Source organism: Neofelis nebulosa, chromosome X (assembly GCF_028018385.1).
Source record: "Neofelis nebulosa isolate mNeoNeb1 chromosome X, mNeoNeb1.pri, whole genome shotgun sequence".
NCBI classification, from domain to species: domain Eukaryota; kingdom Metazoa; phylum Chordata; class Mammalia; order Carnivora; family Felidae; genus Neofelis; species Neofelis nebulosa.
Genome location: NC_080800.1, coordinates 90,771,564 through 90,795,081, shown reverse-complemented (window position 1 = coordinate 90,795,081; position 23,518 = coordinate 90,771,564). Strand labels below are relative to the sequence as shown.

General features: G+C 44.8%; 1 protein-coding gene across 8 annotated transcripts in view; it reads left to right on the top strand.

Annotated features, from left to right (window-relative positions):
* The window catches only part of CHRDL1 (chordin like 1), a 118,635-nt gene that overhangs the window by 34,651 nt on the left and 60,466 nt on the right, over positions 1–23,518 (top strand). The gene's annotated exons all lie outside the window — the stretch shown is intronic.

Here is a 23,518-nt window from a genome sequence, read left to right as displayed (position 1 = left end):
GTAAAACCAGATCGCCTCTCTCTTTCCCCGCTGTGGTTCTCCTTCCTCCCTCTTCCACCCAACCCACTCCATCTGCCTAATTCCCCAGAAGGGAAACTTCCAGACAGAAATAACAATAGGACGCTTTTAGGCAGGCCATGCTGGCCCCTAAATGCTGTTTATAGCCCAAGCGGGGCCCATTCTAAGCTCTAATAAGTTATTGGGTACCCAGTAACAGATTTTCATTGGGCTTTTAATCATTTGAAGGTGGATGTCAGTTGGGGGAAGGGAATTGTGGCCCAAAGAGTTCGTGCCATAAACAGCCTCTTCCTGCCATGGGCAGCAGGCACCAGGGGAATTGTAGCATGGCGGCACGTGTCTCAAGCAATTAGTGCTGGGATTGCATAAATCAAAGGAGCTGAACCAGTGAGGTTTATGACAGTATAAAGCTGCCTGCCTGCTGAATAGTCACCTCCTCCAGACTGCACAGTTATTATGTACACATTGTTAAGAGCAAATCTAAGGGGGAGGCGGGCAGAGACTTTCACAAGGCCGTTAGAACCGTCTACTTTGATGGTTTGCGGCTAGGGTGTTTGTCTGAGGCAGCGGCTCCCTCAATGACACTTTGTTCATGTCTGACTGGGGCCTGGCTCCCACACCAGAGGCATGCAGGCGTGGAATGATTAAGAGAATGCTGTGGGCCGGACAGCAGGCCTAGGAAAAGCTAAGTGATGGCCTTGGGATCTGGGCAGTAGAAGCCTTGTGGTCCTGTAAATTGATCTTTTTTTCCTCTAGGATGGAGGTTCTTGAGGTGGAGTCTGTGGGTGGGCTTTATAGGGTCAGTGAACCCTCTAAAACGGTTTCATTTTTGGTGTAACTATGTCTACATGTAAACTCCTTTAGAGACGATCCATAATCTTACTGGTATTTGTAAAGGGGGTGTACATGACCCTACGAACACGAAGGACCACTAGTCTAGGGCGTAGGTGGTGCTTTTTTTAAGTAGTAAAGAACCTCCAGAACTTAAAAGAGAGGAACCCAAAGTGTCAGGGCAGCAATGGTAGGAATGGGGCTAGGAATAAGGTTCAATGAAAATGCAGTTAACATTTCAGTTATAGGGATGGAGGTGTTTAATGGAGAAGAAGCCCCCAAACCCTCTCGGTCACCCCCTTTGTGAACTACACTTTCCTGGATCAGAAAATACACGCTGATGATCACAGGGACTTCTTTCCCCCATGGCAAAAGATCATGCCATGTCATACACTTATCATTCTGAGTATTGATGATGACAGTATGTGCTTCAAGATGTAAGAGACTGACCTGGCAGAAGATCTACCTGCAAGTTGGTTTTTGTAATAAATCCCTAAATGAGGCTTACAGGTTTGATATTTCTTTGCTGCTTCTACTGAAACTGGATTACGAAGGAGAGGTTTGGTAGGTGGGAGCAAAATTTCCCATTAAAAAGGCCAATCTGGAGATTTTTTTCCACTTTGTTTTCCACCGGAAGCCTCCAAAAGTGGTCTCATGCCATAGGAATGTATCGAAGCTATGTAGACATTGTTCTTCCCTGGGAGGGAGGTTGAGGCATGACCCAGGTACAAAACACAGGGCCGAAGACGGTAGAGTGCAATATGGCTATCACCTACCCCAGCTGCAGAATAGGAAGCAAGTATTGAGAAAAAGCAAAGTATAAGCCAGCAGTTCCTTTGGGAGAAAAGACAAGTTGTAAAGGAATTGAGGCCATCAATACCAGAAAAGAGAAATTTGTCTTTAAGGCTTATTTAACAGTTCTTTCTGTGGGAGGTAGTACGAAGGTTCCCCAATCCTTATATGCAAAAATGTCTTTATTTTGCCCTCATCCTTGAATGATAATTTGGCTGGCTAAAAAATTTCCCTCAACACTTTGAAGATACTAATAAATGGTCTGTTGACTTCCTTCCTTTGGGGATAACAAGTATGGTGTTGGATTGTAGTTCTTTTCTAGGCAACCTGTTTTCTCCTTCTTCCAGCTTTTAAGATTTCCTCTTTTTCTTTCATGCACATGACGAATGGTGTAGATAATGTGATTTATTTTTCTTTAGCCTGCTCAGTCCATCATTTTTTCAGCCAAAAGACGCAAGTTTCTCTTCAATTTTTATTCATGGTTTTTCTGAACATTACATCTTACCCTTCTTTTTTCCTCGTTCTCAAAGTTGCCTTTGACATATGTTTTTGCAGCTCATTTAATTTATCCTCTATCTCTTCATGCTTCTTTTATTTTTTCTGTCTTGGCATACTCCCCGTAATGATATATTACTTCAGTTCTGTCCTCCAATTCGTGAATTCTTTCTCAGGCCTTTTCATGCCTACTATTCAGGCCATCTGTTGGGTTCTGTTTGTTCTCTTATTTTCAATAACTGTATTTCCCCCCAAGTTTTTGAACTACATTTTAAAATATCTACATATTGCTGTTTTATAAACCCTTGTTATTATTTCTTGGGACCGTATTCTTTATTTCTTTAATGCATTTAAATGCTTATTTAGGGTCCATTTTAGATAGGTTAAATGTTTGTATTTTTTCCTGGTGTGAATTCTCAGTTGTACTGGGTTTCTTGATGGCTTTTCTTAGATCTGAATTTCCCCTTGTTTTCTAAAATGTTTGTTTGCTTGTTTGTTTGGATAAGGCCTTCCTTCCTGATGGAAAGATTGTTCCAGGCCACACAGTTCACTTAGCTCTGAACCAGGTGTTTCCATTAGTGTTTCAGCTTGGGCTCCCTTATGCCTGGATGGTCTATTTCGACCTCTGTTTTCTTGTGCAGTGCTAGTCCCTGATAATGATCTTGTACTGTGACCTCAGCTACATCGGCCTACCTTGGGAGAGCCACCTCAGGTGGTCAGAGCTATGTCCATCCCTCTTTACATGTGAGGAGTGGGGCCCTAGTCTCCACCTTTACATGAGAAGCCACTTGGAGGCCATAGTTCTTGCCCGGCTGTCTGGTCCCAACTGTCTGTATCCAGTCTCAGCTGCCATATGGACCATACGGCTTTGGCCCCTTCCTTTTATTGCTGTACTTTTGTTCTATGTTTTATTCCACAAAGAGTCTTGTTTTTGTTTCTGGGCATGATTTTGCAGTTTCAAAGTTTTTATTTATTGGGGCACCTGGGTGGCTCAGTCAGTTAAGATCCAACTTCGGCTTGGGTCATGATCTCAAGGTTCGTGGGTTCGAGCCCCACATGGGGCTCTGTGCTGACAGCTCAGGGCCCGGAGCCTGTTTCGGATTCTGTGTCTCCCTCTCCCTCTCTCTCTCTCTGCCCCTCTCCTGCTCGCGCCCTGTCTCCCTCTCTCTCTCAAAAATAAATATTTAAAAACCTTTTTTAACTTTTTATTTATTTATTTATTTGTTTACTTACTCCCTCATTTATTTGCTCATTTTTCTTTATTGTTAGTTTTACATTTCATCCCTCACTCTTTGGTGGGAAAAGAGCAGGGAGTTCTCTCCTGTGCTCTCTGGGCCATATTGAACAGGAATGCAAACCACCTCTTCTTGCTATTGAAAATCAAACAAGAGTGAACAGGTTTAATTAAACCATAGCAGAGAAGAATGGAGTTTGATAAAGGGATGAACTTTGGGACACGGTGGCTGTTAAATCCCAGAATAAATGACTAAGGAGAATTTCTGTCTCTTTACAGCATATTTCTGTAAGTAAAAAGGTACCCACCCATCTGAGATAAAGTTGTCACTGTTCTGCTTTGAGACGGGGCACTGGCTGTGATGACTCCTCTGTATTCCTTCCGCCCCAGTGATTATTAGGCATGAGGAAACTCCTGCCTTCAGGGCCACAGGAATGTTTGGTCAAAGGAAGGGGCTCTAATTTTCTGTCTTAACCCAATGGAAGGCACTGTGATGAAAATGTTTTCATTGCAAAGTAGAAGATTTATAGGCCAGGATGATGAACAAGTTCTGTATCAAAACGAGAAAACAAATGAGGAAGCTATATACCCAAGGTTTGGCCTTGCATACTATTCTGTAGCCCTATTGACTAGGGACGTTCATATGGTTGGAGATGGATTCAGTGGGAGGGTCCTGCTAGATATGCCTGGAGCTCATCTTCCGTTGGAGAAGACACAAGAGCCTTCGCCCCCCATTTGTTTCCCTGTTCACCCTGGTTCTTGCTCTCCAGACTCCCTACCCCGGAAATTTCCGTGGTTCCCACCTGTATTTGGGGTTGTCTCCTGCAGTTCCTGTTGAACTGTGGCAATCAAAGTACGCACACTGCTTTTCCAGAATTACCAGAGAGAAATCTATATTGATTCCCATGAAGAGAAAACGAAAATTTTTTTTTCATCAGGGCTTCCCCAAGGATCTGGGGCAGAGAGGTCAGGTCTTGGTCACATACGACAGCGTGCTCTACTGTGCCTGAAGAGGCAGGTGCTGCATGGAAGTTAGAACATTTCTTTTTTTTTTTTAGACTTATTTATTTTGAGAGAGAGAGTGAGCAGGGGAGGGGCAGAGAGAAAGAGAGAAGGAGAGAGAGAATCCCAAGCAGGCTCCACAGTGTCAGCGCAGAGCCCGACTCAGGGCTCAGTCTCATGAACCACGAGATCATGACCTGCGCCGAAATCAAGAGTCAGATGCTTAATGCACAGAGCCACCCAGGTGCCTCAAATTTAGAACATTCTTAATGACAAAGTCAAGACTGCACAGAAGTCAGAAGGGTCACTAAATCCATCCCAGTCAATAAGCAGGACTCTCATAGTCCATGATATTGAGAGATTTATAGGAACAAAATTCCAGATCTCTTTTGGAGAAGTGGAGTGGTAAAGGGGGGAGGAAGAGAGAAAGGACAGGGCTCCTTTCCTTTTGTTCTTTATATATAATTTTATAATGAAAAGAAGACTTTTATAGGGACCAGGAGTCTAAATCATGATACTATCTACAGTTGTTTTAATGGCTAATCTTAATTAATTCGCTACTCAGAATTCAGAAATTTGGGTTCCTGTTGGGGTTTTCTAGCATCCGTGGGTCATTAAAGAGCTGTTATAAGATTGCCAACATACCTGATTTTATCTCTTACCAGAGACCTAATCCACAGTGTTCCCTATTGGCTAACGGTGAAAAAATACTAGTTCCATGATGTGATTTTAAGGGACAGTGATAGTGTGGCTTTACCAAGAGAGGTATCCCTCGCCACAGTCTTTTAAATTCAAGGGAGGTTAAAGAAATGACCTTTCCAGTATAGCACTATAGTCTGTGTGTTACTGTAAGGAGAAGCTGGAAACCCTATGCCATTTGTCTGTCTCTCTTTTTTTTTATTTTGAAAAAAATTTATTTTCTTGAGAGAGAGGAGGGAGCTTGAGTGAGGGAGAGGGAGAGAGAGAATCCTAAGCAGGCTCCACGCTCAGTGCAGAGTTGGACCTGGGGCTCCATCCCACAACTCAGATCATGACCTGAGCCAAAATCAAGAGTTGAATGCCCAACCCACTGAACCACGGTGCCCCATCATTTGTCTCTTGACGGGAGTTGGGTTGTGAACTAGCTAGCAGATACAAGCATTTCTGCTATAAATGTGATATGTGGATTTCTTAATTAAATTTTCAAGTTTTAATTTAAATTCCAGTTAATTAACATACAGTGTAATATTAGTTTCAGGTGTAGAATAGAGTGATTCAACACTTCCATTCAACACCTGGTGCTCATCATGACAAGTGCCCTCCTTAATCCCTGCCCCCTATTTCCCGCATCCCTCTACCCGCCTCCCCTCAGGTAACCATCAGTGTGCTCTGTCTAGTTAAGAGTCTGTTTCTTGATTTGGCTCTGTTTTTCTACCCCCACGTTCATTTGTTCTGTTTGTTAAGTTCCACATATGAGTGAAATCATATGGTATTTGTCTTTCCTTGAATGACTTACTTTGCTTAGCATGATACTCTCTAGTTCCATCCACATTGTTGCAAACGGCAAGATTCCATTCTTTTTGATGGCTGAGTAATACTCCACTCCATATATACCACCTCCGCTTTGTCCATTCATCAGTTGATGGACATTGGGCTCTTACCGCAATTTGGCTATTGTTGGTAATGCTGCTATAAACATTGGGCTTCGTGTAGTCCTTGGAATCAGTATTTTTGGATCTTTTGGGTAAATACCTAGTAGTGCAATTGCTGGATCATAGGGTAGTTCTATCTTTAACTTTTCGAGGAAACTCCGTACTGTTTTCCAGAGTGGCTGCCATAGATGCGTTTTTGAAAATCCCCACATTCTGCAAAATTATATGCTGAAAAATAACAAGGCTCAAAGAACAAACAAGATTGGAGAAAATAACTGGAAACATGCAACTTTGTAACCAAAGTACTAACAAAAGAACTATATTAATAAACAACTAGCATGGCTTAAAAAGGCATCTTAGATTTCTAATAAATAAAAGAATATTACAGTAAGTATAGACTTCACGTTTTAAAATGGTGTCATCAGCTTGGGGAAAGGGGGAAGAAAGAAGATTTGAAACTGCTGAGTTTTAGAGACAAGAGAAAAATGCGCAAAGATCAGAAAGAGTCTTGTTACAAGCACTTGCAAGACTTACAAGTATGGCCAAACTGAGCCAAGAGGAAGAATGTGGGGTGAAAGGGGATTGGGCAGATTACTGTATGTTTTCACAACTTGCTGATTTCAGTTGTGTTCATGTTGTCCCTTGATGCTGCTGCTGTCCCTTGATGGTGCCAAATGTTAATGTGCTGGGGAAAGTCATGTATGAACCAATGCAGTTTCTACTTTATACCAATAGCATTCTCTTATTTACCACTCGCTTCTGAACAAGATCGGATCATGCAAATCTGTACCATAGTGGAAATAGCCTTTATAAGATGAGGTGGAGACACAGCATTCGGCCTTTGACAGTTCCTAGTGAGGGTTGCAGGTCACTCGGCCACTCTGAATCTGGTTTTTGATCTTTAATCGCTGAACTCTCTACACATTGTGTTCCCCTTCCTGTCCTATGACTACGTGCCCATGTCTGTGACTGCTAGTGTTACGTGAATCAAGCAAACAAGCCTTGTTTTACTCCCTCCAGTGTTTTTTAGGGCAAAAGTTCAAGGGGGGGGGGGGTTTCTTTAATTGTTATTGTGGTAAAGTACACATAACCTAAAATTTATGATTTTAGAGTGTACAGCTCAGTGGCATTAAGAACATTCACAATGGGGGGCAACCATCACCTCTAATCTAGGTCCCCAAATTTTTCAGCACCCCAGAAGGAAACCCTGTGCCCCTTAAACGATCATTATCCCCTCTCTCCACCAGCCCCTGGGAACCACTAATCTGCTTTCTGTTTATATGAATTTTCCCTATTCTGGCCATTTCATGTAAATGGAAGCATGGACATTTGGGTTCTTCCCACCTTTTGGCTGTTGTGAACAGTGCTGCTGTGAACATTTATGTACAAGTTGTTCTGTGGCATATGTTTTCAGTTATTTGGGGGATATACCTGAGTGGGATTTCTGAGTCGTATAGTGATTATACGTGTAACTCACTGAAGAATCTCTTCTGGATTTCAAAGCCACCCCATCTTCTTTTGGTTCAACTCTTTGAGTATCTGCTGCCTTCCATCCACATGGCTGCTGAGTGCTGCTATTGCCATCATTCGTGTGTGATCTCCATTGCTCTCTCCTCTCTCCTTTGGTTCTTTTCTGAATTCTGTACCCCCTTTTGATTTTATTGAAAAGGGTCAATTCCTTTTAAACACTAACAGCCAGCTGCCATAGTCTTTCCATTTAATGCGACTCTGTATGCAAGATGATCAGTTGGGGGCCATTTCCTTGTCCGCAAAAGAAGAATGTATTTTAAAAAAAAAAACTATCCAAAAAAGCCATCCCAAACCCTGAGGATTCTAGAACATTGGTCTCTGGATAGCAGGAGCTTTACTTTATTATTATTGTTGCTGTTAGTTTCTCTTTAAAAATTTTTAAAAATGTTCATTCATTTTTGAAAGAGATATAGACAGAGCGCAAATAAGGGAGGAATAGAGAGAGAGGGAGACACAGAATCCAAAGGCGGCTCCAGGCTCCAAGCTGTCAGCACAGAGTCCAGCACGGGGCTCGAACTCGCAAGCTACGAGATCATGACCTGAGCCAAAGTTGGACGCTTAACCGACTGAGCCACTCAGGCGCCCCTATTATTGTTAGTTTCTTATACCAATGTTTGAGAGGTATCCACAGAGATAGTCTCTTTTGGTCACTAGACCCTCCATATCTATACAGTCTGTTCTTTCACATCATAGTGACTTTCACTGTCTTCCATGAGGTGATCATTGTCTCTGGTAAACCCTGGGGATTTAGTTGCTTGTGAAAAAGAGTGGGAGGGGTGCCAGGGTGCCTCAGTCGGTTAAGCATCGGACTTCGGCTCGGGTCATGATCTCACGGTCTTTGAGTTCAAGCCCCGCGTCAGGCTCTGTGCTGACAGCTCGGAGCCTGAGCCTGCTTCTGATTCTGTGTCTCCCTTTCTATCTGTCCACCCCCGCCCCCGCCCCCGCTGCTTGCTCATGCTCTGTCTCTATCTCTCAGAAATAAATAGTAAAGTTTTTTTAAAAACGAAAAAGAATGGGATTTCCTGTCAGTATGTTGGAAGCCCTTATGTCATCTAAGAATAAGACTTTTAGGAAAACTGTGCCTTTGCTTCATAGAGTAAAGCTTCTCTCTTTCTTTCAACGTTTTTTATTTATTTTTGGGACAGAGAGAGACAGAGCATGAACGGGGGAGGGGCAGAGAGAGAGGGAGACACAGAATCGGAAACAGGCTCCAGGCTCCGAGCCATCAGCCCAGAGCCTGACGCGGGGCTCGAACTCACGGACCTCGAGATCGTGACCTGGCTGAAGTCGGACGCTCAACCGACTGCGCCACCCAGGCGCCCCTTCTCTCTTTCTTTCAATGGACGTTAAGCAAAGCTGATCCCACAAAAAGATAGAGAAGGTGGCACTTCATTGAGGGATACTGACAAACCCCATTTGTCCCAAATGCATCTTCCATTTGTTTTCTATATTTAAGAAACCTCCACCACCGCAGTCACTCTTCTGGGTTAAAGCAGTGTTTTTCCAAAGTTTGTTGCAAGGAACACAATTGTATGGGATGGTAATTGAGCTCACTAGGGAAAACATTTACATGGGCAAATAAACTTGAGAGTTTCTAGGCAGATAAACTTTTTGGATTAGAGAAAGGTAAATACGTTTTGTTTGATGCAGGACTTCTCAGAGCCTTTAATATATTAATATACACTATGAATCTATCAGACAGGTGTATGGAGTGCAATATTTTTCAAACTGATTCAGCTGGTTTTTTTGCAAGGCACTCTGAAGGATTAGTGTTTTTTTACTGTATGTTTTAAGAAGTCTTGGATTATGCCATTCAGTTTCCAGAAGTCATTTATTATAGCAATAAGTTATAATAGAGCAGCTTAGTTTGGAGAAGTTCGTTAGGGAATCAGGCCCTTTTACAACAAGACCCCAAACTAGTGTTGCTCAAACTTGAGTGTGCTTAAGGACCACCTGGAGAGATTTGATAAAATGCAGACTCCCAGACCTAACACTAAAAATTCTGATTCAGTTGGGCTGCAGTGGGTATTCTATACTTTAAACAAGCACCTCAGTGAGGTCTGATGCACTTGGACTGGGGACTGCCTGGAAGTCCCAGGGAACATCTTGATAAAGGAGGTTAAGAGCACTGCCTACACGATCCTCGAGTAGAGGACCCTGTGCATGTGCAAAGGGCCAGGGGCAACACGACAACATTGTTTCTCCTGTAATAGGGAACAGAAGTACCTCAGAAACATACTTTGATTGCGTGACACGTTCCCAGGGTCAACCCTAAAGTCACATGTGCACACTGTTCCATGTGGCCAGCCTCCCTGCTTTCCCGGGGCTCCCACGTAAAGCTTTGCTCTTCTGCCGTCTTCCACATTCAGAGCCCCTGGCCGTTGTGTCCAGAAAGAAGGACCCTCTGTGGGGAGCTCTCCCTTCTACCCCGCCCATTGTCCATGACTTGTTGTTGGCAAGAAATGAATGGCATTTCTCGGAATTAGCCCAGGAATTTCTGCTGATAAACAAATGAAATTCTCAAAGGGAAAAGCAATCAACATAGTTTGAAATAAAATCAGTGTTTTCAGCTTAGTCTGTTTTCAACTTAGTTTGGAATAGGAGTCACATCTAGGGTATTTTAAGGAAAGGATTAGTAAGATGTCCTTTACTGAGCATTCTTCTGGTTGCAGGGCTGACTCTTAAACCGGGGCCTGCTTTCCGAATAAGTGGGGCAGGAGATTATTACCTCGATTTCCCGTCACCTGTGATTCCAAGACCTGTCTAGCCCGAATTGCAACAGCCTCCCCCTCTCCTTCCCCACTTCCTGCCAGGTTGCCTGACACCTGAAACGCTATCATTGTTACAGCTTCACCTTCTTAATTCAGGCTTTGATTCCTGAGAAATCAATCTACCTTTGAAAGTGGGGTCTTGACTCTTATTAAGGATTTCAATTCAGTCTGCACACAGCATCTAGAAAGCAGAATTCGACGGTAGAGAGTGGGGGTGGCTGGGTGGGGGGAGATCCTGAGGCCACTGGCCTGGGTACCTGGAAGAGATTTGGTGTGTGGGGGTTGAAGAGGGGAGGCTAGAGAGTCCAGCTCTACCCGTTCCACAGCCCTGCAGAGCACCACGCCTCTCTGTAATATCAAGGGCAAGTTCTTTATTCGTGGCAGAGGACACGGTGGTTTCTAGGATGAGTTGCCAGCTCTCCAGTTTTTCACTTTGGGGTTGTTAATTTAAAACCAATATGTTCTTGAAGTAACCAAATATCCTTGCTATCTGTTGCCTAGAGCCAAAGGGTTTCACTCCAGGGTTTTGGATGCAGCCACTAAGATAAATAACAGTCTTTATTAGAATGATTTTCATCTGACTTTTGTATTTAGAGTTTTACACTGTCAGCTATTCCCTAAAAGTGATTTAAGAAACTGGCAGACTTTAGGGTGTCAGTTATTGAAATTTGTTCCAAAATCCACCTCCTTGCAAGACTCCACTTTTGGCCATCAAAATAGTCTATTGTATAAATGGCTTGATGTTTGTCTCTTGTCTTTGCCACATAGACGCTAAGACTCAGAGAGTGGGAGGTGAGTCAGTAGTAGATGGGTGGCTGCTGAAACAGTTTTTTATAGGGTTGTACTCCTTGAATGGGAGAGACGCTATGAAGGATATGTACTGTATCTTTAAAGAAAGGGGTATGTATCTATCGATCGATCTATCTATCTATATTATTTTTAACTAGGGTCTACGCTCTATGTGCGGCTAGAACTCACAACCCTGAGTTCAAGAGTCGCATGCTGTACCGACTGAGCCAGCTGGGCACCCGAGAAAGGGATAAATCAAAGTTGTGGGTAGGAAGATGGTTGGTTGGATTTTCTTTTTAATTGGAGAGAAAGGGAAAGACATCAAACTTGGGAGTACAAGTTACTTTTAAAACATAAAAATTAGGTAAGTGACCCTGTAAGCTCGAGTTTTCTTTCCTTTAGCAAATTCGTGCAATGTTGATTTTCTTTTTCACATTCACAAGGTCATGCCTTCAAGGATCTAAGGCCAAATCAGAGTCCACACTCAACCCCATACCCTTTATATGGTGGATTCCTTTATGATTTTAATAGGACAGAAATGGGGAGTGAGAAGGAGAGGCAGGGAAATTTGGCTTGCTTTCTTCCTTGCCTTTTCTTTGTTTCCCTTTCTCTTTCCCTGCCTCTCACCTCCCTCCCTCCCTTCTTTTCTTTCTACTTTTTAATGTCTTCTTATGTAAAAAATTTTATTGTAGTAAAATATACATAACAATATTTACCATTTAACCACTTTTTAATATTTTTTAAATGTCGTATTATTTATTTATTTTGAGAGAAAGAGAGAGAGCAAAGGAGGGGCAGAGAGAGAGGCGGGGAAAGAGAATCCCAAGCAGGCTCTGCACTTTCGACGCGATCGTGCGATCGTGACCTGAGCCAAAATGAGTCGGATGCTTAACGGACTGAACCACCCAGGCGCCCCACCATTTTGACCACTTTTCAGCGTATAGTGTTGTGGCACTAAGTACATTCATGTTGTTATGCAACCAGCAGCACCATCCATCTTGGGGAATTTTTCATCTTCTCAAGCTGGAACTCTGTCACCATTAAACAAATCTACATTTCCCCCCTCCTTCAGCCCCTGGCAGCCATCATTCTTCTTCCTGTCTTTATGAATTTGACTGCTCTAGGTACCTCCTGTAAGTGGAGTCATACATATGTTTCCTCTTGTGACTGCCTTCCTTCACTTAGCACAATGTGTTTGAGGTTCATCCATGGTGTGGTGTGCCTTTCTTTCTCAAATGCGGAAGAAGGCAGAGAAGAAATTTGACTAGAGGCCGGTGGCAGAGATGAGCAAGTGGAGTCAGAAGATGACCAAGGGGTCTTAGAAGAATCTAGCAAATGTCGATCGTCAGAGCACACTTTTCACAGGATAAGGAAGGCTCCAGAGACCACACTGCCTTGAGCATTGACGGCCACGATAAGCGGTAACTGGCAGTAATGACCGACGTATTCCTTGTTAATGTTTCCTACAGAACTTCAGACAGTGTCATCTGTTAGCAGCTGATTGACCGGCAGCTTTTGTCGTCTTCTGGAGAAATCCATAGGGGCAGAGCTGTGTCCCTGTTTCTCTTGATCTAGAGAAGTGTATTTCCAAAAGGGCTTCTTCTGAGATTGCTTCGCTGAAGGAAATCATGTCTGGAGCCATTCAGTATGGTTTCATTAAAAAGATTATTAAAGGATCAGAGTATCAAACCTAAGAGGCAGTGTTGAAGGAAAAGTGTAATTACTGAGCCCCGTAAAGGAAGGACTCAAACATCCTTCTGAAAGATAAAAAAATGGGTCCTAGAGGATGCTGATCAGGTTTTTTTCTTCCACCTCCATAGGTGGAGAGTGGACAGAAATGGGCTGCAGGAGAACAATGTTAACTACAAGGAAACACAGTTGACTCTTGAATGATGAACTTGAGCAGGGGTGAAGGGCACTGATGCCCCACAGTGGAAAATGTGGTATAATTTTCAACTCTCCTAAAAACTACAAATAGCCTACTGCTGAACTGGAAGCTTCACTGATAACATGAACAGTTGACACATATTTGTATGTTATATGTATTAAGTGCTGTGTTCTTGCAATAAAGGAAGCTAGAGAAAAGAAAACATTAAAATCCTAAGGAAGAGAAAGCACGTGCATGGTAGTGTACTGAGTTTATATAAAAAAAAAAAATCTGTGTATAAGTGGACCTGTGCAGTTCAAACCCCTGTTGTTTCAAAGCTCACCTGTGCTTTTTGGCACGGAGAAGGGAGCAGAAGTCTTTTAAAAGTCGACATCTTACAGCTCAAGCTTGACATTGAGTAAAAAAGCAAGACACATGTCCATGAACAAGTGCATTCAGTGTGTTTTGATTAATATGAAGTTCACAACAGGCGAAATGAAACTATATTGTTTAAGGAAGTTATGTACATGTGATAAAACGGTAGTAAAAAAGAAAAAAGGCAGTGATTGTCCCAAAAGTCAGGACTGTTGTTCCCTCCAGTGGGGAGAGAATGGGCCTTCTGGGGTGTTAGCCATACTCTCTTTCTTGACCTACATGGTAGTTACAGGGGTGTTTGCTTTATAATCATCAATTCTGCTGTCTGTTTATGTTTTAGATACATAAGTTCTGTTTCCCGGTATAAAATATTTTATTTTTAAGTTTATTTATTTGTTTTAATTTTTTTTTAGTGTTTATTTATTTCTGAGAGAGAGAGAGTGTGAACCACGGAGTGCCAGAGAGAGAAGGAGACACAGAATCTGAAGCAGGCTCCAGGTTCTGAGTTGTCAGCACGGAGCCTGATGTGGGGCTTGAACTCATGAACCATGAGATCATGACCGGAGCTGAAGTCAGATGCTCAACCGACTGAGACACCCAGGCGCCCCAGTTTATTTATTTATTTTGAGAGAGAGAGAAACAGTGTGTGCAGGGGAGGGGCAGAGAGAGAGGAAAGAGAGAATCCCAAGCAGGCTCCGTGCTGCTAGCACGGAACCCTATGCAAGACTCGAACTCATGAACTGTGAGATCATGACCTGAGCCGAAGTCGGATGTTTAACCGACTGAGTCATCCAGGTGTACCCAGCATAATATATTTTTAAATGATAGTACGTTTTCCTCTGTTTTGGCATGGTTATGATTGGAAGCAAACGGTGACCAGAAAACTTTTAAATGTTACAGTTAAGCATAGGATTGTGTTTATGCATTTGGCTGTTTGGGACCTGTTATTTTTGTCTAATTGTTTACATTATTTTGGTCTTCTTGGTGTTTGCTTTGGTTTTGTTTGCTCTGGTCTGGTCTTTTCTTTTTCTTCCTCTCTTTCTTTTTTTCCTCCCACAAAGCAGATTAGTACCAAAGCCTGGAAAAAGGATGTGCCCTCCCCTTGGAATTAATAAGAAGGCATTTGGGGGCATTTGGGGCTTTGCCCTCTGAACTGCAGAGTGCACCAGTAAGTTGATATCCATATGAAGCCTTCCGGCTTCAGGTCTGTATCACTGAGCAGAGGGCCCAATCATTGGCTTTCAGAATCAAGACCACATTTGGGAAGGGGAGAGAGCTTTGCTCCTGTGGGGTACACATTCTCTCCCCCGAGGTGAGGTTGAACTGTGCTGTCATGGGAGCAGGAAGGCATAGGGCCAGAAGGAAGATGGGGGAATGACCCTGCTCTTCCCCCGATTCACTGTGGAACGTGTCCAGACCTAACTGGCCTCTGTGTGCCTGTCTCCTCAACTTGTAAAACGAGAGTGATAACTCCTGCTTTCTACTAAGGTTTGCATTGACAATGAAAACAAAGTTGACATGGGAAATTGCTTTGAAAAGCATAAAGAGGTGCGTATATAAGCAAGGCGGTATCCAGCAGGGGAAAGAAGGAATTTGAACCCCAAGTCCCCAGATTGCATCATTAATAGGGAATGTGGGCAAAGCTTGACACTCGGGCATTTCAGTACGTGTTCCCGTAGATCCCAATGACAGCAGCTTCATAAACAGGCACTGACCATATGTCTCCAGCCTGAGGGAAAAGTTGAGGGTTGGGGGGGGCTCCAAAGGAAACAGGTGACAGGTTTAGTGAGTGTCAGGCAGGAGGGGCAAAATAAATGGCATCCTCTCTGCCTTTCCTTTCTATTTCCCACCGATGAGATTTTCAGAGGTGCTGAGTATGCTGTGCTGCTCAGTGATGCTGATGCTCCCAGAGCAGGGTGAGCACTTAGCAGAGATGTAGGGGCAATGCTGGGACGAGGTAACAATCTCCGGACTGCCATGAAAGCTTGACTGGGTGTGTTTTTTCTTTTGGCTAGGCCTGCCCCTTGCCTCCAGTCACAAAAAAAAAAAAGTTGAGCGGGCTTCATTGCTCTGCGTTGTTGAGCGCTGATTAGGCGGCCATGATTCCTCTTAGCAGGCCGGGAGTGCTTCAGTCTACGTTCTTACGAATTCATGTTCTGGCTGGAGCCTGTCATCCAGCATCTCGTTGCAGGGGGTCTCTCCGACCACCAGGCTCCGGGCAAAGAGCTCTTGACATAGTGTTGCCTCCCAGCCCCGGAGGAGCAGCGCCCCCGCCCTTCTCCCAGGGCTTTGGAAATGTTGGGGAACTATTTTGGTCATCACAGCGACTGGGCGATGTCCTCGGCATTGACTAGGCAGGAACCAGGGATGCTTCGTGTTCCACGGTGTGAGTGGGAACGCAGTGCAGTGAAGAAACATCCCATCTGAATTCCACCGGTGGCCCTATTGATAAACACTGGACCGCAGCCTTATTCAGAGGAGGCCAGGGAAGGGAGTCTCCTCCCAGCCAGAAGTTGGCAGTTCGTGTCCACTCACTCACTCACTCACTCACTCACTTATTCCTTCATTTCACAAACATTTCCAGAGTACAAGCTTTGGGCCAGGTCCCATGAATGGTGGTGAGGTTTCAAAGTCCCTGCCTCAGACAGCCCACAATCTCGGTGGGGAGACAGGCCTAACGAGATCACTAAAACATAGTGTGATGAGTACTTCAGTAGAGGTGTGGACAGGGCTGGGCAGACAGAGAAGGGAAGAGAAGAGACACTCTCCAAGAGCTAAGAGCCAGGCTCCTCAGAGAAAAGTCACTACTCAAGCTGGGTTCTGACAGACAAATGGAGCTTTTCCAGATGGAGGAGGAGGAAAGGGAGGGCACGTGCAGAGGCATGTGTGGGACCGTGACTGGAGTGGGTATGGTCTGTGAGGGAGGAGGCTCGAGAGGTCAAATCGGTGGGGACCGAGTCTCAAAGGGCCTCGCATGCCCTACAGTTAGAAGTTAATTTTGGAGAGCCGGCCCACCGCACACATCGGGAGTAGATGAAGTTTGTCTTCAGTGCCCCCAGACATTTTTTGTTCTCTCTTTCAGTTCCCCAAATCCTCACGTCTGTCCACACCACTCAGCTCTCATACAGGCACTAATGTCTGAGGAGAACGAGGCTGAGTGATCCCTTCCAGGGAGGGTTCACCCTGTAGCAGCAGAAAGGTCAATACTTCACTTAAAGAATTCACAACAGATAGAATTCTGGATGTCAGGGGACAGACTTGGGGGAGAAGACTTTTTGAAGAACTAAGCACTGAGGAGATAGCGTCGAGGGCCTTTCTTTGTTCAGTGACCACACACTCATTGCGAGTATGAGAGTATGTGACGTGCACGTGTGAGTGGGTGAGATTCTGTGTGTGTGAGCAGGTGTCTGGGGATAACAAGAGCTCCTACCTTGAAGGACTGTCATGAGGATTAAATGAATTAATACATGTAAGGGGCTTAGCACCAAGCCCAGTCCATAGCCCGCTCTCGAGAAATGCAGGCTCCTTTTATACTTCTTTTAATGTTTATTTATTTGTGTGTGTGTGTGAGAGAGAGAGAGGGAGAGACAAGAGTGTGAATGAATGGGGGAGGGGCAGAGAGAGAGGGAGACACAGAATCTGAAGCAGTCTCCAGGCTCTTAGCTGTCAGCACCCAGCCCGATGCGGGGCTCGAAGTCACGAACCGTGAGATCATTACCTGAGCCAAAGTCGGATGCTCAACCGACTGAGCCACCCAGGTGTCCCTGAGAGTGCAGGGCCACACAGTGGAGTCTGGGAAGGTGAGAACATGCTGGCCAGGATGGAGATAAAGATTTGATGCTAAGACTTCATGGCTCTATCTGGCTAGTTTCCAATCTGTGCCTAGCTAGGCCACATCCTCAACCTGGAACTATATAATTTCTTAGGACATCACTTATCCAAGTGTCAACTTTCTCAAGTGGAGGCATAGCATTACTTTGTGTATGTTTGGGTTTACTTTCTTCACCTCCACTTGGAGGGCATGCAAGGTGGGAAGCTGTTGTTTCACAGATGGTGCAAACCTGCCTTTAGGCCCAGGTCCCCCGTCTGTTGTTCTCCTGCGTGGGTTCACAAAATGGAAGAATCACAGCACTTAGGGCCAGAGCCGGGAAGATGCATTAGAAAGAAATTAACTTGGGAGGGGCTGGATGAGGGAACAAAGTCTTAGCTGGAGAAGGGAAGCAGCAAAAAGGGAAAAAAGAAAACTGGGACAGGATACATAAAGATCATCCAGCTGCCCCCAAACTGAACTTACAGTGTTTTCTGTGTTCCCTTTGGAAGGCGGGTTGGCTTGTCCAGCATTCAATGGAAACTTGTTGATTGACACTGAGTTGGGCACAAGTTCAATGTGAGTGTGCCTTCAGCTATTTATTTGATTTTTTTAAAATTGCACCCTTTGCAGTAAGACTGTTCCGTTTCTCCTGGCAGCCGCGGGGCAATGAATTTGATTGTTAAAATAGCAGCCGTTAACACTATCTGTGTTATGACACTGTCCTCCCCGCCCCCCCCCCCCACCTTGAGAGGAATGGGGCAGTGAGGTTGTCTGACAAAAGTTAAATTCTCCTCTCCCCACCAAGAGGAATGGAGACTCCTCCTCTGAGTCAGAGATTTGCCTAAGTGCCCTTGCTCTGCAAGCCTCCAAGTTTGCCCCCCCATCCCCTCTCACACACACATGACCCTCACAAACACAGTCTTGCTACCCTTACACTCACACCCACACCCATCCCATGAGCTAGAGGAACCCTGGGTAGCCCCTGTGACTGTGTTAACTCTTCTTCTGTTTTGCTTTCCTTTATTTGCTTTGTTTTGATTTGAAATCAGTCTTTGGGATTACATGGGATGATTTTTTTTTCATGTTATTAAGAGTGCTGTGGAGGGAGCATGTAAGGACTTTATCCTCAGTCTTGGCCATGCCTGCTTCTCCCAAATAATAAATACAGTGCTGATCAATGGAACTGGTCCCTGTCAGACTTTACGTACTGTAGCTCTTGCACATTGCCCAGGGAACTCTAAAAGATGCATGCATTGTTGGATTATCTAGATTATTCATATGTCTGTTTGAAAGGGAATTTTTCATGAGAGGACTGGATGGCTATTGGCTTTCCTAAAGGCCCTGCGAGAAGATCAAAGGAGCAGAGTCAGTGGAGGAAGTGTAGAGCAGCTGAGCTCTCTGAGGAAGGCAATAATGGGGGCCAGAGCACAGCCCCACTGTTGGGGAGCGTCAGCTTTGGTCACAGCTGGACAGGCACGATGAGCCCAGACCTAAAAGGCACAGAGGAGCAGTTCTCTGTTCTCTGGTTATCTTTGGTGCAAGTTGTCTATACCGGTGCTGTCCAACAGAACCTTTTGCAATGATGGAGCTCTTCTGTATCTCTAGCATCCAATATGGCAACCACAAGCACATGTGGCCATTGGGCTTTTGAAATGTGACTAGTGTGATTGAGGAACTGCATTTATTTATTTATTTACTTATTTACTTATTTAAATTTTTTTTTAATTTACATCCAAATTAGTTAGCATATAGTGCAACAATGATTTCAGGAGTGGATTCCTTAATGCCCCTTCCCCATTTAGCTCATTCCCCCTCCCACAACCCCTCCAGTAACCCTCTATTTGTTCTCCATATTTAAGAGTCTCTTATGGAACTGCATTTAAAATGTTATTTAACATCAGTTAGTTTAAATATACACAGGCACACGTAATTAGTAGCTACTGTAGTGCATAGCATGGTTCTGTACCGTTCATCGGGTACTTTTCTGTTGCATTGAGTTTAATTCCGTACCTTCTGCCCATCTGTTCAGTGTCTTACAATTATTTATTTGTTGAGGACAGGAATGGTAGATTCTAAAACCACAGAAAATCATGTCTTGAAGACATTCTTTTGTCCAGCCCCTTCCCCTCACATTTGTCAAGTGGGGAGACTGAGAAAGACTGTAATTTGCCTGAAACCACAGCGCTCATTATAAGTAGCTGAGCCTGGAACCTGGATCTCCCTGCCTCCTGGACCATGCTTCAGAAAAGTAAATGCCCTTTTTCTTTCCACTCTCTTCACTCTTTATAACTGAGATTAGTGCCCTCATATTTGAAAATAATTTGGACCCCAAGTCTGTCTTTATCTCCTCATGTGCCAAGGCACAGTGTAGACTCTGGACACACGTTCATGGGATGAATGAATTCTCGAAGGCCTTCCCGTTGTCTGTTCTTTTTTATGTTACATTTTCCAAGAAAATCTGTTTCTGTCTCAGACGTTCAGTGTGTTTGAGTCGGCTCGTGCTCATGCTGTCTCAGCCCAGGGAGGTAGGGCCTCTACTCCGTGGACGTGACCATGGCTTGTGCAGGCACTCAGGTGCAAACTAGGGCACCTCTGGAAGCTGCCTCGCAGGCCAGTGAAACTGCTGTAGCCCGTTGTTCTCTAGGGCCTACCTGCATTCTGAATCCTCTAAACTTGATGGTAACCAGGAACATCAGGCATAACGCTCTCCCTTCTCCACTTTTCTCCAGCAAAACACAAGCAATCACCTAGAACAAAAGATCCCTCAAGTAGGACTTGAGAGCAATATCTTACCGGTCCACTTAGAAACTGAGAAGAAACATCCAGTCCACACTGACTTCAGAATCGACTGCTAAAAGAAGACCATTCAACTCCTAAGTCCAAGTGAAGTATACATTTTCATCTTCTTTTTTCCTCTTTCTGTTTCCCACCTCAGGCCTTTGCCCCCAACCCAGAGCCAACCGACAGTAACTCAGAAATAGCTGAGTTGAAGCAAAACCTGTTAACAGCCACCAAAGGCTGAGTCTTAGCCAAGCAGCTGGCTCCTCCAGGTGGCCCTGCCAAGAGCCAGTCTGAGGCAAGGGAGCAAATGGCCTGGGTCCCATCTGCAGTGGAATGGCCAGCTCGTTTGTTGGTACCACCTAATGAAGGAGTGATCTGGTATTGAGATAGAAGGCTTCCAGGGACCCGCCCAGCCCTTAAAATCTTAAGCCCAAGTATAGTCATTGGATGCCAAGGACACTGGAGAAAATCTTTGGAGCATGTAGAACACCAAGCCAATTGGAGTGCCTGCTAAGTCAGTCCAGGATTCCTAGCATTCCAGCCACGCCGTATACACCCCCACCCCCAGAGGGCAGCCAGTGGCCACAGCGGAGGCTACATCCACCGAGCAGGCTGAGACCCTCATCAGACCCTCCAAGAGTCTGCTCCCTTGCTTAGGGTCGGCCTGCTTGCTTTGTGCTGAGTTCAGGGCGGTGGACAAACTGTACAGCCCAGTTTAGCCTAAGAATCTCATTTGCCATGGAGTCTCCAGGCAGTGAATCATTTCGAGCAAGCACTTAAGCAACTTTCCACTGAGTCATCCTGAGGACTGTCAGGTTCACTAATCCTGACATATACTGTGTATATCCTTTGTTCAGATCCTGTCCCCATCCTGATACTGGGGTCGGTAAACAACAGAGCTTTAAAGATGTGATTATTGGAACTCATCTGTACCAGGGCTACCTTTGCCTACCTCCAAAAAGGCCCGAAGCACTACTCTTGGCCCGAAGCCAACTCTTGATCGGTGTATACTCTTGGCTACACAGCTACCAAGAGTGCGTTCTCTTAACTGTGAGTGGCACGGCATGCTGGATTTCTTTTCCAGATACTCCATGGATCTGTTTCCACTTGGCTTCTTCTAGACCAGGGGTCAGGAATTTTTTTTTTCTGTAAAGGTCCAGATAGTAAATATCTTAGGCTCTTGCAGGCCTCACCGCCTCTGTTACGATAACTCTTCCATCGTAGTGTGAAAGCAGCTGTCAGCAACATGTGAATGAACGGCCATGTCTGTGTTCCAATAAAACTTTATTTACAAAAACAAACTGCAGGTCAGATTTGACCCATGATGCCTCTTCTAGACATGAGGTGCCAAGTCCAATGAGTAGGTGAGACCTGTTTTCAGCTGGTAGAGTGTTTATGAACATCCCCTTGGGAAAGGGACCCCTCAGTTCATTTTGGGAAGAGATGTAAAAATTGTGGGAATATGTTTCATCTTATTTTGAATACGAAAGCCCATTCTTCATCCAATGTTGGATGCCCTATGGCAATCAGAATAGGCTAAATTATGCTGCAGTCACAACCAACAAATCTCAGTGGCTTAAAACAAAGGTTTATTCCTTATTGTGCACCTTAAGGTAGCACATGGCTTTCTCATCCAGGGACACTGGCTGACTGAGTGCTGCCATCTGGAATTTAGTTCCAGTGACATGGGAAGGGAACTTAGCAAATTTTGCCGTGGTTCTGAAAGACTTCTGCCTGGAAGTAACACAGATTACTTCTGCTCAAATGTCATTGGCCAGAGCAAATCACACAGCCATGTTTTGACTTCTAGGGGACAGGGGAGTGCAATGCTATCATGTGTCTGAAAGGAGAAGAACAAGAATGTTGATGAATAGCCCTAATGACTACCAGGTTTTCTAAAAACATTTTTTTTCAGGTTCTTCATATCCTCTCTTGCCTAGCCCATAGGTCCTCTGGCCTATTTGCCTCTTTTGCCCAACCCTGGCTGACTTTGTTCAGTCCTGCTGGCTGTTGACATTAACATGTGAGGGAATACCTTAGGAACTAAAAGCATTAGGACAGCAATTATTCCTTAAAATGCTATGTTGACCAGCTATGAACATCACGTCGGGCCTTTGAGCCAGGTCCGACATGCCATTAGACCTGAGGATTGATTGCCACTGGGCAGCGGGCCTGAGAACAGTTTGACTTCCCATGCCTCTGGTTTTGATTTCACTTTGGTTTGCTTTTAATGGGAATTTGAATCAGAGGGGACGTTCTCAGCATATTGACTCTGGGCAGTTCCTGCCCTTAGTGCTCTGGAGGGCAGTTGTCACGATGGAAGAGGGAGGTGAAAAGCGAATGGTAGAAAGTGATAACAATGCAATATTACAGGCTGAAGTGAAACTTTTGGCCCATGATCTTGGAGGAGGGAATATATGTGTAAAGACAAAAGAATTAGTCGGGATCAGCTAATTGCTCTCCAATCCCAAGAGTTCAGTGGCTAAACACAATGGAGGGGGGAGGCTATAGGGAAGGAGGGCTCTGCTCCATGTTGTCATCCGGGGATCCAGGTCCTTTTCGGGGTAGTGGCCTCGCCATCCTCTGTGGCCTGAGAGTCCTCCACAGGATCGTCCGCATGTGCCCCCCCCCCCCCCGCCCCGCCCAGTCTAGGGGAAAGAAAGAAAGGAGGATTGTGCATTAGGTTATGCAGGTCAGGCTTCAAAGATCTGTATGTCAGCTCTCACCACATTCCACGGACTAGAACTCATTCCGATAGCCCTACCTAACCACACACGAGGCTGTGAAATGCAGTGTATCTGGGTGTTGGGGACATGGGTGGGATGGAGAGGAGGAAAGCGGGTTTGATGGGCACACAGCACTGTGTGTACTACTTGTCTTTTTTAATGTTTATTTTAGAGAGAGAGCACAAGCAGGGGAGGGGCAGAGGCAGAAGGGGAGAGAGGATCTGAAGCAGGCTCTGTGCTGTCAGCTGACAGCACACAGCCTGAGCAGGGCTCGAACCCACAACCTGTGAGATCATGACCTGAGCCGAAGTCGGACCCTTAACCGGCGGAGCCACCCAGGCGCCCCACTATGATATACTTGTCCTAATCAAGGGTGACTTTTCCTAGGAAGGGGTCAAATTGCCGAGTCATTGATTGAAGTCTTCACCAACATTCTCTCAACATTGAAATGTTTGCCACTCACAGAGCACTGTAGGCTTTTGTGCAGTAAGAGATTAGTCTTTCCCTCAGAGAACTCGTATTATAAATAGACATAAATGCACCCCCACCCCCAGATCTCACATTTTGCATTGTGCTTCACACAGCCTATAGACTCATAGGTAAGGGCAGTTATATTCTTGCTGGTACAGAGGCTTGGAATATGTGTGCTAGGGGCAGAGAAGTGAAAAAAGATGACATTCAGTGAAATGATGATCAGTGATCCTGGGCAACTCATTCCGAATCCTAGACTGTTCATAAATCACTATAAGAAACAAAAAGGTAGGCTTTAAAAGGGGAACTTTTTGCCCTGGCTACCAGGGAACTCAGAATCTTCAAATGCTCACATACAATAATTACATTAACTCTATTGGTTGGTAGTTCTTAT